We start from the raw sequence: 17,025 nt of genomic DNA on the forward strand, positions 1-17,025 counted from the left end.
AGCTTGAGATGTTTCTTGAAGTCGAGTAGGCAGTTAGATACAGGAGACTGGAGTCAGGGGAGAGGTCCAGGCTGGAGATGAAAAATAGGGAGTCATTCACAGTGGTTGGGTGTCAAGGCCGTAAGACTAAATGGTCCCACTAAGGGACTGCAGACAGAGAGGATGGCCAAGATCTGACCTCAGGGGGCTTGCCTGTGTTTAGGTGGGGGAGATGGAGCTGAGTAGGAACAACTAGGGAGGCTCGAGAGGACCCTGGAGAAGGTGGTGTCTCCAGGAGGAAGGAGTGATCCTTGGGTCTGAAGCTCCCGGTGGGTTAGGTAGATGAAAGAAGTGATGACTGGGTTACTGACATGAAGATCTTTGCCAGTAGAAGCTTCCATGGAGTGATGGGGTTGGGAAACTGATGCGCTGGTCCAAGAGGGCAGCAGAAGAGAGGAGAGGAACTGTGGACAGCAAGCTCGGACCACCGTCCTGAGGAGTTTGGGGGCGAGCTGGGTGGGGACAAGAAAGAGGCAAAGCTGGTGAGGGAACTGGGGTCAAGACAAGGTTTCTGATGATGGGAAAATGTTTCCTTGTTGGTGGGGATGATTCAATAGAGGGAGGGGAAATCAGTGGCACAGGAGAGAAACGATAGAATCGGGGGAGCGGTGAGCTTGAGTCCATGAGAGGGGTTGGGATCTGGGGCACAAGGGAGTGTTAGCCTCAGCTAGGAGCACCCATAATGTTGGGAAAGAAGGATGAGGTCCTAGACCCTTATACAAAATGAGAGAAGATAGGGGAGTCGAGGATGCAGGAAGAAGCAGATGAGGGCTGCTAAGAGGTGGTGCTGTGAAGCAAGAAAGAGGGACAGTTGAAAGGTGCTGGGTTCTTCCAGGAGGGAAGAAGAGTCATCGGAGATGGTAGCAGACTGCTATTTGGCCCCCCAAATCGACCCTTTCCTTCCATAACTATAGAGTCTGGCTGGGTCCGTCTGTGCCCAGGGAACACCCTGTGTCTCAGCCGCCCGGCAGCCAGGGGCAGCTACGTGACCGAGTTCTGCCAGTGGCAGGTGACAGAAGTGAAGTGTGCAAGTTCCACACCACTGACCTGGAAGGAATTTGTTTGCCTGCACCTGTACCCTTTCCCCCTGCCAGAACGTCGATTCAGCTTCCACCAGCATGGGGAGCAACACGTGAGCCGCGGCTGCTTGGCTCTGCCTATGTCTTGGGCCCCTCTGGCTATCTAGTGAAGCCTGTGGACCCGTCACTGAATAGTGTTCTTAAATTCATGCAATAAAACCAGAAGATTGCCAAGAAAAACCACTGCAATGAAATATTACAAAAATAGTAAAAAGTTACACTCTAAGAGGAGGTACACACTTCTTATTAACACATTAAAGGACAATCTAACAATGGATCTGATAGTTACCGAGTTTTCAAAGTAATAGTCATGAGCATAAACACTTTCACAACAGAAATCACAGATATTTTCCTGTCTCATTTAGTTGTTGCAGATACTGTACCTGCCAATACTCCTGTTAGGCTTCCTGTCAGAAGGGGAAGAAGTGCTAGCTTTCAAGTATTCAATGGATCTTGGTATAAATCAGGATGTAATTTTTGCCCACGCATGCTCAGAGAGCCCCTGAGTTCTGACCAGCCATTTGCAGATCCCAGGTTTAGAACATCTGTCTTTGGAGATGGTAGAACCACAAGATGGAAGAAAACTGCATTCCTGAATAAATGCATGAGGCAAAGCCAGCCTGTCGGCGGGAGCCCCCACACTGTCCTGGGAGGAAGTATTACAATCCTGCCTCCTGTATTCTGTTGTCTTCAGGGGTGGGGGGGTGGTGTTTTTTTGTTACAGCAACTTATCCTGTACCCTAACAGAGAGGCAGACAGTGACTAAACAATTTTTGATACACACTTACATGAGTCAGCTCATTGCCTTGCCCCACAGCAACCTGAAACCCAGCTGAGGGCCTGAGACGCCACAGTCACAGCTGGGGAACTCAGAAGGGAGCTCTTTTCATTTCGCCGCGCACCTCCCCTCAGCCCAGACGTGGGCCTCCTCACGTCCCACCACCCTGTCTGGGCCTCCGCAGAGTCCACCTGTTTCCTGCTGTTGGCCTGGACAGGTTGTGCCCTGGCTCACCCGCCCGGGTGGCTGGCGAACAAAGGAGCAGCTGCTGTTCCCCTCCCCCTCCCACCCCTCCCTCCTGGCGCGGACACACCCCGACGGACCTTGGGGCAGATCCCTGACTATGGTTCACAGGAATGTCAGCAGAGAAGCCAGGTTGGTTGGGGCCATGATTGCTGGCAGGATCTCAGGACTCCGAGAGGGTCTGAGCGGGAGCTGCAGCTGGCTGCCGCACGAATGCCCTTAAAAAGAGAAAGGAGAGGCAAGCCAAGAAGAGAACTAGTGCCCGTGCCAGGAGCATGCAACTATCAAGAGGTAGGCAGAGGCACTGTAGCCAACAGTCAGAACTGTGAGGGCCGCCACAGATGAAGCACCTATTGACCGCCAGGACTGTTCGGAGCTTTCCATGCAGCCGCTTTTAACCCTCATAATGGGCCCCTTGAGCTGTATGTTACCAGTTTTAACAGCTCTGCAAACTGAGGATCAGAGAGGTTGAGTCACCTGCCTGGGATCGCACAGCCCTCAAACTCATAAGGATTCAAACCTCTTCTTAATAACAAGGACTAGAATTAAGCATACATAAGCGGTCTGTCTTTCATAGGAAAAAAAGGAGGTGCAGGCCTCAGTTCAGAAATTCCTGCTGTTTTGGGAGCATGTGTGGCCTTCACAAAGAAGGCAAAGCTGAAATCTTTGGGGAGACTGCTCTGTGTCCTGGGATGGTAGCGATGGCACGTGGTAGCCCCGTCAAGCTATAGAATGGCGCATCTATCCATCCTTGCCCTGCATAGGGTAGGCTGGACTGAAGCTCTGTCTTGGCAAAGAGCCACAGGGTGGGGTAAGGGGGGCAGGTGGGTGGACTGTGGATTTCCCTGAGGAGGGAACAGACTGGCTCCAGATTTTGTAGAGGCCCTGGTCTCTGGGGAAGGACAGAGCTAGAGGAGCGACCCTGGGCTGGAAGAAGAGCATGCCTTGCGGGGTCAGACAGACCCAGCCTGCCCCAGACAGGTGGCCTTGGACGAGCACCTACAAAAGACAGTCACAGTCCTGGCAGCATCTGTGTTGGCTCGATGACTGAGATCACGTGGACTCTGTTACAAACACTCAGACACCAAGGAGAGTGCTTGGCACACAGCGTCCACTAAGCGGTCGCCCTAATTTCTGTCTCAGACCTCTGAGCAAAGCTGATCAGGTCATGGTGCGGCAGCCACGGTCCTGAGAAGCGGGCGAAGGCTGGGGGGCAGGGAGGAAGCTGACCCACAGGATCAGGCAGCCTGGCTCCCAGGCGTGCAACCCTCATTCCTGACACTGAGCTCTTACCTCCAGGGCAGGGCCTGCTCCAGCCGGCCTGGGGACCCGGTCAAGGAGCACAGAGGGGCCCGCTGCGGCCTGGCGCCCACTCCCCAGGGCTTTTTCCCAGCACCTGAGGCTCTGCCTTGCACTTGCGTTGGAGCAGTGACATCTCTGGGTGTGTCTGAGCTGGGCTTCCCCCTTTATCTCCAGTTTCCCTCTACCCGGTCCACTCAAGCCTGCTCTGAACCTGCTGACCCCTCCACCTGCTCTCCCCCCACCACTGCCCGGGTCTGCCCCCAACCCTCCTGGGCCAAGGACTCTCCCTAAGTGGGGCCCTGGTGTCCCGTAGCACAATCCGCCCTAAGGTGAGTCAGCCCAGAGCCACAAATAAGAGCAATGAAGGAATCCGGGCGGAGACCCCTAAACTTCCCCCCACCCACAGCACCCTCAGGTGGCCCTGCAGTTTGGGAACCCCAGCATCAGGATCATTCATTCATTCAATAAAGCATGTGCGGGGAGCATCTTCTCTGAGCTAGAAGCTGAACACACCACCAGTGAATAATCCAGCCCTTAAGGAGCTCCCCATTTTAAACTAAGAAGAGGTGGACAAGGAAACAGATAGTGATCCACTCCCCACAGTTGCAGGGCAGGGAACACAGTGGGGTGTGTGTGAGGAGACCTGCCCACCTCCGCGTGCTCAGGGAAGACTTCCTGAAGGAGGCAGCAAGCGAGCCAAGCCCTAGAGCTTGGCCAGGCAAACATGGGAAATGCCTTGGGGCAAAGCACAGAACAACACAAGAAGATTATGTTAGAGGGAGCCTAGCATTACTTTGAAGACCAGCAAGGAGAAATGAAGGTGGACAGGTAAGTAGGAGCCAGGACAGTGAGGGACCACTGAAGGGTTTTATAATGCAAAGGAAGAAACTTATTGAAGCCATCTTTCAGAACCAACAGACGTCTGTAGAATGGACAGGAAGGATAAGACTGGGACCCAGCTAGGGCGGGGGGCTGTTACAGGAATTCAGGTGCTGCTGATGACTGGCGCCAAGGGGATGGCAATAAGTGTACAGACTAGGAATTGTGGGTGGGACCAGGCAGTTGAGAAGATACAGGGTTAAGAGAGAGAGAAGAGAGAAAGTGACTCCTAGGTTTCTGCCTGGGGCTGCTGAGTGGATGGATGCAGAGGGGTGGGGTCAGTGTCAGGGATTCAGGAGGCGAGCAGGTTTGAGCAGGAGGGAAGCCATGAACCCATTTGGGACTTGGGGTTAAGATGTCTTCTAGGGCCTCCAAATGGAGATGACCCGGGGGCAGGTATACACAAGAGCCTGGAGTTCAAGAGCCCAGCTGTGGAAGGGGCCTCACCTGGGGAAGGGAGCACATAGGTGCGCTTGAGCATCCAGGCTGGGGGGCTCCAGAGAAAGGGGAGCAGAGCAGATGGAAGAGACTGCGTGTTCGCTCCACACCTGGGAGACTAAGAGTGGCTCTGTGCGGCTAGGACGGAGAGGCTGGGCTCTAGTTTGAGGGCAGTGGATTTCAGCAGGGCGCTGCCTGGCTGAGATTAGCTTCTACGAGGAATGAATTGACAGAGGAGGGAGGGGGGCCCCACGCTTAGCATGAGCTGCTGGAACATCAGGAAGTCACAGAGACTGCAGGGATGTGGGAGGAGAAACATGAGGAGTCCTGCTCCGTGAGCTTGGGCCACAATCTTGGATTCCCTTGGCCTCAGTCTTCTCATCTGTAGTACAGGGGTTATAATATCTGTCTTCTGGGGCACATGGTGAAGATTAGGTGGGGTGGGTTTGAAAGGGGCTCTGCATAAGTCTGACTGGTATCCTTCCATGGGTGAATAGCTGGGCTGCAAGCCTCCAGCACGAAAGCTTTCTGGAATGCATTTGGAGGGATCCTGGGAGTGGAGTGAGGATGGGGAGAGAACTCAGATCCCCAAATCCCACCAGCCTATAGACTCCCACACGACCCTTTTCTTATCAAGGCCTGATGTATAGCCTTAGTGAGGCCAGGAGTGAGAGGAAGGACATATGGGAGGCTGATGTCAGCCTGAAGGCTTTTGGTTATAAATTACAGAAAACCCAACTCCATCAAAGCACAAGGAAAACTATTGGCTATCTCATTTCAATCTTCCACTCACTTCTCACCCTGGATCTAGGGCCTCAAATGATATCGTCAAGGCCTAGGGTCCCCTTCCTTGGGGTTCCTCACATTCTCAAACAACTCCTCTCTTGGGTTGGCAAGCTGGCCACATGGGCTCCAGCCTGACACCCTCCCAGCATGAAACACAGAAAGGAAGCCTCAGCTCCACCCTCCCTGCATCTCCCTGGCTTGAACTGGGTCGTCTGCTCCTCCCTAAACAAGTCACGCAGCTGGGAAACCAAACCCAGGGAGGGAGGAGATGGAGTGAGATCCCCCAAAGCAAAATCATTGCACGTGCCAGAAAAGGAGTAATGAGGCCACTGCTTCTCGTTGAAGCACCTGTTTCTCATTAGCCCCTTCGGTGGTCTTGAACTGTGCTTGCTGTTCAGGAATCTAAGGCCAGAGGCAAGGTGGGGACTATAGTTCATTGTCCCTTTCCCTCCCCTCATGCCAGCTCCTGCTGGCAGTACCCTTGGCCACAGTCTGTTCTCCAAGGGGCCCTGTGTGTGCAGATGGGCAGCCCTTTAGGATAATGTCACATGTGAGCCTGTTTCACGCCTAGCACTGCCTCTGTGTTCCCAGGACGTGCTCCAGAGAGTGCTGGATCTGGCTGGCCCTGCCTGGACAGCTTGGGTTCCCAGGGGCCTGAAAGCCAGTCCTTCAGTCCTCAAGAGCTTTGAGGGGGCTCCTGGTCTTTAGCCAACAGGACTGCACAGACCAGTTCTGCCATCTCTAGCTGTGGGACTAGACACTAGACCTCCATTTTCTCATCTGCAAAATGGAGTTAGCAACACCTCCCTCAGAGCTAAATGAAGAAACGTGTGAAAGTTTAACAGAGTTCCTGGGGCTTAAACCAGTGCTTTTCAAGCCATCTGCAGTGGACCAGTATTTGTGTAAAATACAATAAAAATAAATTAATAGGAAAGTTAAATTTTAAAAAATATACAAGCTCCAACTTTTTAATATTATATTCAACCAATACGAAGTTATCCTGTCAAATAGCTACAAAAGTTTCCAAAGTCTCAATCTCTGTACTTCTCTCATTTGCAAACTGGTGACAAACATGTCGCAGAATAGTATGCTTCCACAGACCACACTTTGAGAAGCCCTGGGCTTCCCAATAAAGGTTGTCAACTTTTCCACAGTCCACTGCTGTTCATGCAGTGATTATTCGAAAACTGACTTTTCTCTTCCCCTTCTTGCAATTTCAGGTTTCACTGGAGCATAAATTAGGTTTGTTGATTGAATGGTGGAAACAAGTGTGTGTGAGGCCAGGTGGGGTTCAGCATCACACTTCCCAGGATATCATGAGCAGCTGCAGAAGACACATGGAATTTCTGACCTCACCAGGTTTATAACCGTGCTGTGATAGAGTTTCCTAGATAGTCACTGATATCTATTCTTCCTTTCTTTTAAAATAATAGAGTTTTAGGTGGGAACATGAGTGTTCAGCTAAAGACTACATTTCCCAGCTTCCCTTGCAGCTAGGTATAGTCATGTGACCGAGTTTTGGCCAATGGGATATAAGCAAAAATGATTTCTGTCCTCTTGATTGGGTGAGCATTTCCTTGTCTCTCTTTCCTCCTTACCATCAGCTGAGAGATCACAAGAACTACAGCTGCTTTGGAGCCAGAGGTGGAATATGTGCAAGGAGAATGGTAGAGTCTGCCTAAGAGTTCTTGATTGCTGACCTGCAGGCAAATACATTTCTATTTTGTCTAAGCCATTGTATCTGGAGGTTGTTTTATCACAGCAGCCCAGCCTGGATCCTACCATTGAAATGAGCAGTGGCAACAGCTCCCAGTGGGTTGACTTCTAAATACAGTAAATATATATGATCTTCTAACATCCTTTAAGTACTAATACACTAGAAACGGTCACCTGTAATCCTCACACTAGCCCTTTGAGATGGGCTTCTCCCAAGTTCTACCCTTTCTCTGATCAGGAAACAAAGCAAAAGCACCTGGAATCAGGGTGGCTGTGGAAGCAGAACATCCACAGAAAACCAGAACTGGGATGCAGAGCTAAAGCCATTCAACTCACTCGTGCAGCAGCTAGCTGTTTACCAACCTCTGAGCTCAGCACTAGAGGCACAGCAGTGAGCAAGACGACTAGCTCCAGACCTCCTGAAGCTTGCTGCCTCCGTGGGGGGACATCCAGGCTAACCAGAAAAGCATTTGGGAGATAAGTAATGACAGTGGGCATGAAGGTGAGGAAGGAAAATATTACAGGGCCAAGGTCACCAAGAAGCTTCAGGCAGGGCACAGGGAGTCAGGTATGGAAGACACAGTAATTAGGATGGGGGCGGGACTTCTGGGAGCTTGATTTCCTCCACGTGGGCATTTAGGTGGCCCACCGACACAAGAAAGCCACCCGCGTATTTATTATGCCGTCCTGTGAGTGTGACATCTCAGTGCAGAACCGTCCTAAAAAAATCTGTCTCCTGAAAATCTGAGATAGACTCCTTCTTACCTCCTTGGTTTTACTTGAGATGATTATTTTCAAAATGTGTCTTAAAGCACTATTTCAACTACTAACAGCAATAAAAAAAAAAATTCCTCCATCTTCTTACTTAAAAAGGTAGCTTTCTGTGGTTGAAGGGCTTAGAGCCCACTTAACTCTAAGTTAAGTGACTCATAAACGAGACAGAACTGTGAACTGGACCCCTATCTCTTTGCCTATCCGAGGCTGAGAAGTTTCTGGAAGCATGTCTAGTTTATCATTTAGGGATAGATGTGCCTGGGAGTCTCCCACAGATAAACCTAGGTCCCGAGGCCTGGCACACTGTCATTTCCCGAGGTTACTATATTTGTTTTTGCAGTCCTCCAGCTTGAACAAGGGAGTAGACAAGGTGGAGTTATATTTTATGGAAAGATTAGCAGTTTAAAGCAGCTTCCCTGGTGGCTCAGTGGTAAAAAATCCACCTGCCAAGCAGAAGACGTGGTTTCCAGCCTTGGGTTGGGAAGACTCCCTGGAGAAGAAAATGGCCACCCACTCCAGTATTCTTGCCTGGAGAATCCCATGGACAGAGGAGCCTGGTGGGCTACAGTCCACAGGGTTGAAAAAGAGTCGGACGCAACTTAGCGACTAGACAACAACAACAAGCAGTTTAATGAGTAAAGGAGCAAAGATCTGTGTGTCCAGTCAGCAGTTCAGGAGTGAGCTGCAGGCTGTGGGGGACTTTTTATGTGTAATGATTCTCAGCCCAGCCCTTGGGTTTGAACCTCTATATAAGTATCAGCTTCCTCCCAGAGTAGACTTATCCCGGGGCCTGGGAGTCTGCAGGTGAGGCTCTCTGTATGGTTTCCTGGTGAATGAGCACTGCTACTTTTTCTCCTCCACAGAAATCTGGGCCTCTGGTGGCGTGGGGCAGGAGCAGGGGGCAGGGGTGTGTGCTGAGCAAGCAGGCCTTTGCCGGCCCGTGTGGGCGGTATCAGTGGGGCCAGGAGGGAGCAAAGTCAGGCAGCTGGGAGGGGACAGTGGCTGTGGGGGTGACGTAGAGTGAGGCTCACTTGGCAGCACCCCAAGCAACAGTCTATAATCCAGAAAGTCACTGGGAAGCAGGCCCCAGCCTTCAGCCCCAAGGGCAAACCCTTGTGATCAGGGAAAATGGGCTGGTGGGCCCTTGGATGGGAGCCAGCGCCAGGCCTGTGTGATAGCCTCACTCCAGGAACGGAGGCGGAGGCCTCAAGGGGAGCTGAGTCAGAGCTCCAAATCCCCACGCCTCTGGCCTTCACCCTGACCAGCCCCTCTGTCCTCCCTTCTGAGGCTGACACCTCCACCCCTACCCTCCCCAGCAGCCAAGAGGCTCAGCGTCTCCAATTCAGGCTGCCCAGCAGCTGCTCTGGCCCCAGGAACGAAAACCACCCTGTCTCTCTGATCAGGCAGCCACACTGGGCAAGGATGCACACACACAAGCAGGCATGCACGTGCACGAAACAGTTGAGGGTAATAAAGTCTAGTCGTGCGCTTTAAAAATAGAAAGCAGAGATATAATAGCTACTCAATAAAGATTTGCCAATTGCACTATGCAAGTGTTCGCAGAAGAGAGGCGGCGTTCATGTCCTACGTAGTTCAAGGAAAGGGAAGAGAGGATTCAAGGGGAGAAAAGGCAAAGGAGAGGGAGTGGCAGTGAGATGAGATGAAATGAGGACATGGAGGAAGCCCACTGGGCTTTGCGGGCACCCGGGGCATCCCACACCGGCCTCCTTTCTTGTCATAACTGAGCACCTACAGTGTGCAGGCTCTTCATGTCCATCATTTATTTTGACTTTCACAACAAACCTGGAAGAGGGGGGAAGAGTAGCCCCATTTTGTAGATTAAATAGCTAAGGCTCATGGAGCGGCTAAGTGACGTGAACAGGGCCATTCTGTGGATCCAGACTGCAGCCAGCTCTGCTTGACTCCTGGGTCCCTGCACTCCCCCCCGTCTCTCTCCACCCATCTCCCTCACTGGCTCCGCCTCATGGCCGGGATCCCAGTACCTTATCTGGGTCTGAAACTCTTAACGCTTCCCACGGTGTCTGACATGCAGCAAGTCCTCAAGAAATGTGCAATGAATGAGAGAAGAGAGGATGTGGGGGCAGGTGGACAGGGGAGAGCGATTGCACTGTTGCTGAGATGGGGAGGGAAGAAAGAACAGCAGAGCAGATCGGGTCAGGAGCCTATTTCTACAGGGTCTGTGCATCCGCCATCAGATGACTGGGCCGGGGAAGGAGAGGGATGCAAAACTGTGGCCTCCGCTGCAGGTTTCCTCTTGCCCTGCTCAACTATCCAGCAGAGCTGAGCTTCAGAGGGACTGGGTGAAAGGGAGGGAGGCACGGCTGAGTAGGGGCCAGCCTGGGGCCTCAGACCCAGCAGTGTCAGTGGATACATTCTACCCTGCAGCCCACAGACCCTCCTTACTGGTTGCCCTCAGGAATCACCTGGGGAAGCTGCAAAAACAACAGCAGTTGCGCCCCCGCCCCGGTGGTCTGCGTTCATTGGCCTGGGTTGGGTCCCGGGCAGCAGAATTTATTAAAAGTCCCACAGGTGGCTCCAGTGTGTAGCCTGCATTGAGAGCCTCTACAAGCCCAATCTACCATGTACACCTGCCCTCTACTACAGGTGACTCTACTATGGAGTTTATATGAGAGTAAGGGCTTTGCAGTTGTCACTACTAAGGGGCAGAGGTGTGATGGGAATTCAGATCTGACCTCAGAACTCCGGCTTCCCTATCCAGCACACAAAAGCCCATCCATTGGGATGCCCTGACTGGGATCGCTGGGGATTCTGTTTTAGAAGGCTAGAGTCCCCCAGCTCACTCTCACATCTCAGGGGCACCCCACTTCTTAGCCAGGGAGGCCAGCGGGAGTTCATGCTATTAATGACAAAGCTGCCATGTGTAAGCTCTTCCCATTCACAGAGCTTCTCCCACATATTATTCCTGTTTGTTCCTCCCACCTGCCCCACGAGCTGAACCCAGCAGGAATGATTAAGTCCAGTGAAAGGAACTAAAGTTCTGAGCAGCTAAATGATTTGGCCAAGGTCACAGAGCTAATTACTTGGCCCAGGGGAGACTAGAATCTAGGTCCTCAGTCTCTAAGAGCAGACTTCTTTCCTAGCTTGTTCCTGAGCTGGGGTTTTGACATTTGGCAGCTCAGACAGTAAAGAATCCACCTGCAATGCAGGAGACCTGGGTTCGATCCCTGGGTTAGGAAGATTCCCTGGAGAAGGGAACAGCTACCCAGTCCAATATTCTTGCCTGGAGAATTCCATGGACTGTATAGTCCTTGGGGTCGCAAAGAGTCGGACAGGACTGAGTCAATTTCACTTTCACTTTTCCTAGAAGGCACAGTTGGTGACAGAGCAGGCAGCCCAGCTTAGCATGGTCGGGGGCAGGGCTGCCCTTGAGCAGCCTAGAGAGTTTTTCAGTCGCTCAGTTGCATCCGACTCTTTGTGGCCCCGTGGACCTCAGCATGGCAGGCTTCCCTGCCCTTCACTATCTCCCAGCGTTGGCTCACACTCATGTCCATTGAGTCGATGATGCCATCCAACCATCTCATCCTCTGTCATCCCCTTCTCCTCACTGGAGGATGGCACTTGGGAAAGTGCTAGCACCTCTGTGCTTAAGGAAGTGCCGGTTACTCGGGTTGTTGTTACATAGCTCAAAAGTGTTCTGGGCACTGCTGAGTCAAAAACCAGGAAACACTGCACGCCAAGTTCAAGTTTTAATGGGATTTCTTAAAAACAAAAGTCAGGATCAAAGACCTGTTCGTATGTATCTTTGTTTTGAAGCAAACTCCTGCAAGGTCACCATGCCACCCAGGGCAGGGTATGAGTGGCTTGGTCTCAGAGCCTTCCTGCCTGCTGGAGAACGCATTTTCTGACCTCTGGCAAATCCCGTGACCTTGGCAGAGGTGAGTCCGTCCTGTTGGAAGGGGTGTGGTTAGAAGCCAGCTCGAGTGTTGCAGGATGAGACCTCTGGGTGTGCAGGTGTCAGAGCACATGACTCGGAGGATAATTGCTGTTTGCCATAGGCCCCGGGCACTTTTGACTCACCTGTCTTGGCTATATGGCATTGTTAAGAGGCCTGAGAAGGAGGATAAGTAGAGAGAGTAAGAGCTGGAAAACCAGGAGACAGATTCCCACGTTGTCCTCAGCTGACCCCGCCAGAGCAGGAGCCTAAATTCCAGAAGAGGGTCCAGTGGCACAGTTGGCTTCTCATACAACTTCCCATTCCTCGTCCAAGCTGCTCGAATCCCATGAACGGGGACACGAGGGCAGGTGGAGGGTCTAGGTCCCCAGGGGACCCAGGTACCCAGGCTCGCCCACTGCTGGAGAGCAGCCCTAGGAGGCTGCCTCTATATGCAGCTCTCTGTTCTAAACGCATCTCTCTGGGCTAAACTTGTGGAAGGTTTGTGATTTTTTTTGCTGGCTCATGGTTTCTAAGTTGAAAAGTGAGTATAGCCCTGGAGAGGGTTGGATCCAACCACTGAATTCATTTTAATAAACATTGAAATTGAGGGATTATGAGCTTGCCCAAGGTACAGGGTACAGAGTGAGAAAGACTCCACCTTTGCCCCGAGGGAGACCGGGTTCTCTACCTTGCCCTACCCTCTTTCTGTCTTCTTCTCCATGTGCTCCCTACACCACCCTTCATCCTTACTGAGGACGCCACGGTTCTGCCTGCCCTGATGCCTTCACGTATGATGTTCGACATTCTTCCTCCCTCCCTACCCCTACCTCCAAAGGCACCAAGCCTTCAAGATCAAGCATCATGAATAACTGATGTGTGTGTATGTTAGTTGCTCAGTCGTGTCCGACTCTTTGTGACCCCGTGGACTGTAGCCCACCAGGCTCCTCTGTCCATGGAATTCTCCAGGCAAGAGTACTGGAGTGGGTTGCCATTCCCTTCTCCAGGGGATCTTCCTGACCCAGGGATTGAAACTAGGTCTCCTGCATTGCAGGCAGATTCTTTGCCAAGTGAGCCACCAGGGAAGCCCAACTGATGTTTACTGAGGACCTACTAAGTACCAAGTGCTATGCTAAGCATTTTGTATCCTTCACTCCTAAGTGCTCAGAGCAGCCTCATGTAGTGTTAGCACCCCATTTTACGGATGACATTATTGAAGCTGGCATGGCTAGTTACAGGTAATTCTAAGTGGCAGGGCTGGGTTCAAAACCTGTGCTGCCTGACTCCACACCTATGGCCTTGCCAAACAGCCTCTAAGATCACCTAGGAAGTGAAAGGCTCACTGTACCTTAAGATGCAATTAATTAATGGCCTTGTAACTCAGAGTTCCCTCTGCCCTTTGCACACCTGGCAGTGCTGGTCCATACCTCGCTCTGGTATGACTACTGTTCATGCTAATTGCCCCATGTAGGAACTTCTAAAGAGTCAGTTTTCTGTTTGACCTTTGAGTTTCCAGAGCCTAGCAGAGTGCCTGATATGCATAACATGCTCAAAAAATGTTGACTAATATTGAACAAATGTAAAGTGAATGAATAAATAGGCAAATAACAATGCGGGAGACAGATTATGACAAATACTAGAAGAGGGAGCTGAACAAAAACATGAGGAGTTTGGAGCAGGAGGTGGTCACATATGGATGGGAAATCAGGAAAGTTTTCTGAGGGCAGGGGAGGTGGGGTTTGGTCTAAACCTCAGGCCTGGCTGTGTCTCAGTACAGTGAGAAGGGAGGGAGGGAGTCAGCTGAGGATCAGGCAAGTCAAGGCCCAAGTGCAGGGTGTGCTCACAGCTGGGGGGTCAGGGGGACACAGCAGCATGCTGGGGAGTGGTGGGAGATGGGATATGCTGGTGTTATGGGTTGAATTGTGTCCTCAAAAGATATGAGGTCCTAACCCCCAGTATCTGTGAATGTGACCTTATTTGGGAATAGGGTCTTTGCAGATGACCAAGTTAAGATGAAATCATTCCAATATGACTGGTGTCCTTCCAAAAAAGGGAGATTTGGACAGAGACAGATCAGCACACAGGAAGAACACCACCTGAAGATGAAGGCAGACGGACTTCCCTATTGGTACAGTGGTGAGGACTCCACACTTTCATTGCAGGAGGCATGGGTTTGATTCCTGGTCAGGGAACTAAGATCCCACATGCCTCATAGTATGGCCAAAAAAAAAAGATGAAGGTAGAGATTAGGATGATGTGTCCAGAAGCCAAGGAATACCAAAGACTGCCTGCAAACCATCGGAAGCAAGGAGAGAGGCCTGAAACAGATTCTCTCAACCCATAGAAGGAACTACTTTACCTGGGGGACTAGTCCAGCTGCAGAGGGGCCCCACTGGCCCACTGTAGGGGTTTGGACCTTGGTAGCCAAGGGAAAGTCCATGAAGGCTTCTGGGAAGGAATGGTCCCAGTCGGGTATTTGTCCATCTGTCCTGCCCTGATGGCAGTAGGGGATTCTCTGGGTGGAAAGGTCAGTGGTGGCCAGCGTGGAAATAAGCTGAAGGACGCTATGGATGGATTGCACAGCCTGAGCTCAGCTCTCCCCTAGGGGCTGAGAATAAAAGTTACGGCGGTGTCTGTACTCTGCTGCTCACAGTGGAGCTGAGAGGCAGGACAAACACGCAGGGATAGCGGTGAGCAACACAGCTCAAGGATGGCCTCCCAGTGATCCAGCATTGGGACGGGGTCATGCATGACGACGGCTAGAGCAGAGGGTGGGCACATGGCAGCAGCAGCCCTCCTCCCGGCTCTGCTGGGGCTCGGGTAGTATTTTCGTTCAGGTTTTGGGGGATTCCAAGCTACAAAATACAATTCTAACTTGAACAAACAGGAATTTATCGGGCATATATAATCAGTGTGTGAATAACGGTGAATACAGGTTGAACGAATGGAGCTGAGTTGGCACATAATTATATGCAAGTCAGTGACAAATACTAAAAGGCAGAGCTGAACAAAATGCTAGGAGGCAGGATGTGACCACATCTGTTGGAGAAATCCGGAATTATCTCCCAAAGCAGGCTCCCAAATGGAAGGAATGGCTGCCCGCAGGAAGGATAAGAACTGGGCAGCTCTGGGGAGCCCAGTGGGAACTCTAGAGGTCTCTAGACAGGGGCCGTCAATGTGGCAGCTCTGAGTGCCTCCCCCAGGATGCCAATTTTCAGAAGGGAACTGATTGGCTCAGCTTGGGCCACGGTGCCATCCCTGAGGGGGTGGGGGCTGTGATTGGCAGCTCAGGTCAAAGGGCCTAGTTCCCGAAAGGAAAAGAAGAGGGGACCATTCATTAAAACCAGGTGGAGCTGCAAGGGATTCTAGACAAGCAAAATAGCCAACACCCCGCACAGGTGAGGAGAGGGCTTGAAATTCGGGAAGCTGAATGACAAGGCAAGAGTTGGAATGAGTCATGGATGAGACTCAGACAGGGAGGAGACACACCTGGTGGGAGCCCAGTGCCAGAGTAGGAGTAATGGACACCTGCCCTTTCGTCTGCCCGGAAGCCGCACCCTATGCCTCTCCCCTCCTTCTGAAAACTTTCTCTCCCCTTCTCTGCCCCCACCTGCATCGTTTTGGTTCCCGTGGTAGCCTCTCTGACATCCCAGCCTAGTAGATAGATCCAGGGTTTCCACCAGACCCAGCCTGAGCCAACCATGGTCATCGGCTCTTTACCTTAAATCCTTCCTTCCTAGTAGGTCTCTCCAGGAGTTTGAATTAAATTTCTGCCCCTCGTGGTTGTCTAGATTTAGGGTCTTATCAATGCACAGTTCCTGCCCTCAGGGAGCTCAAAACAAAGCAAGAGAGATAGTAATTAGAAACGCTGCTAGAAAACAGTATGAGAATACTTCTCCTGCATTGACTTGCACAGTGAGCACACAGGGAAATATAAGTCATATACATGCATTCATGTACAGAGGTACTGGAAACGGATGAAACTTCCTAGCCTAAGAAGTGCATTCCAGGAGCAAGAAGAGCAAAGAGTGGAGGTAGGAAAGCACTTGCCAGTTTTGAAGAATTTAGTCCAGTGTGACTGGGGTATGGTGTAGGTGTCAGACAGTGGCTGGAGAGGAGGTGAGTCTGGTTCCTGTGGTTCAGGTGTAGACTTCATTCTTAGACACGGTGAGAAATGAAGAGCCAGGTAGGGAGCTGTGCCTTGTGACTGGCATGCAGCAGTGATGTGGAGATATGTACAGTGTTGGGGAGCAACTGTGTTCTGATGATCAAGACCCTCCCCTGTCAGTTGGGCAGGCAGAGAAGCCCAGAGCTAATGTGAGCTTGGGGGCCAAAGGGTCTCAACAGTCAGACAGCAGATGCCAGGACCGGTATCTAGAGATGTGCCGAGGGTCAGGTCAGCAGCTCCCAAACTGAGTCATCAGTCCAGAGGGCTGGTTGTCAAGGATGGAGGCCCAAAGGGGAAGTTGGGAGGGGAGTACAGAGTGGAGAGAAGGAAAAGCTAAAAGCTAGGAGCAGCAGGGCTGCAAACAGGAAGTGAGCAGAACCAGTTTTCCAGCTAGGTGGGCTCCCAGCAGCTCTTCGTGCACTCTTAGAGGGAACTGCAGGAGCCCCAGGTCCACTTAAAGGGGCCAAAACTGGACAGGAGCAGAGCAAACAGCCAGGAGGCTCTTTTCCTGCTTTAAGCAAGATTTTATAAGGACCTCTGGCAGTGGTGGTAGGGGTAAAGGAGAGGAGATAGCCTAGAAGCAGGTTTTAATTTAAATTTTAATTGAAAATGCATTCTCAAGGTTAAAAATAAAAAGTATTAAAAAGTATTCAGAGGAAAGCCTTGTTCCCACCACTGACAGCTAACCTTTGTTATTAGATTTGGCGTATTTTCCCAGTTTCTTTTTTTTCACAACATAAAATGAATATTATTACTTCTGTTCTTTTTTACTCAGTTCTATAGATACTGTTTTACACTTTGTTTTTTTCTTTTCCCCACTTAATATATTTGAGATCTTTACAATACACAGAAAACAGCATTGTCTTTTTTGATATTTGCATAATATTTGCTTGTGTGAATATACCAGAAT

Source organism: Giraffa tippelskirchi, chromosome 6 (assembly GCF_054371585.1).
Source record: "Giraffa tippelskirchi isolate mGirTip1 chromosome 6, T2T-mGirTip1v1.2.pri, whole genome shotgun sequence".
NCBI lineage: Eukaryota > Metazoa > Chordata > Mammalia > Artiodactyla > Giraffidae > Giraffa > Giraffa tippelskirchi.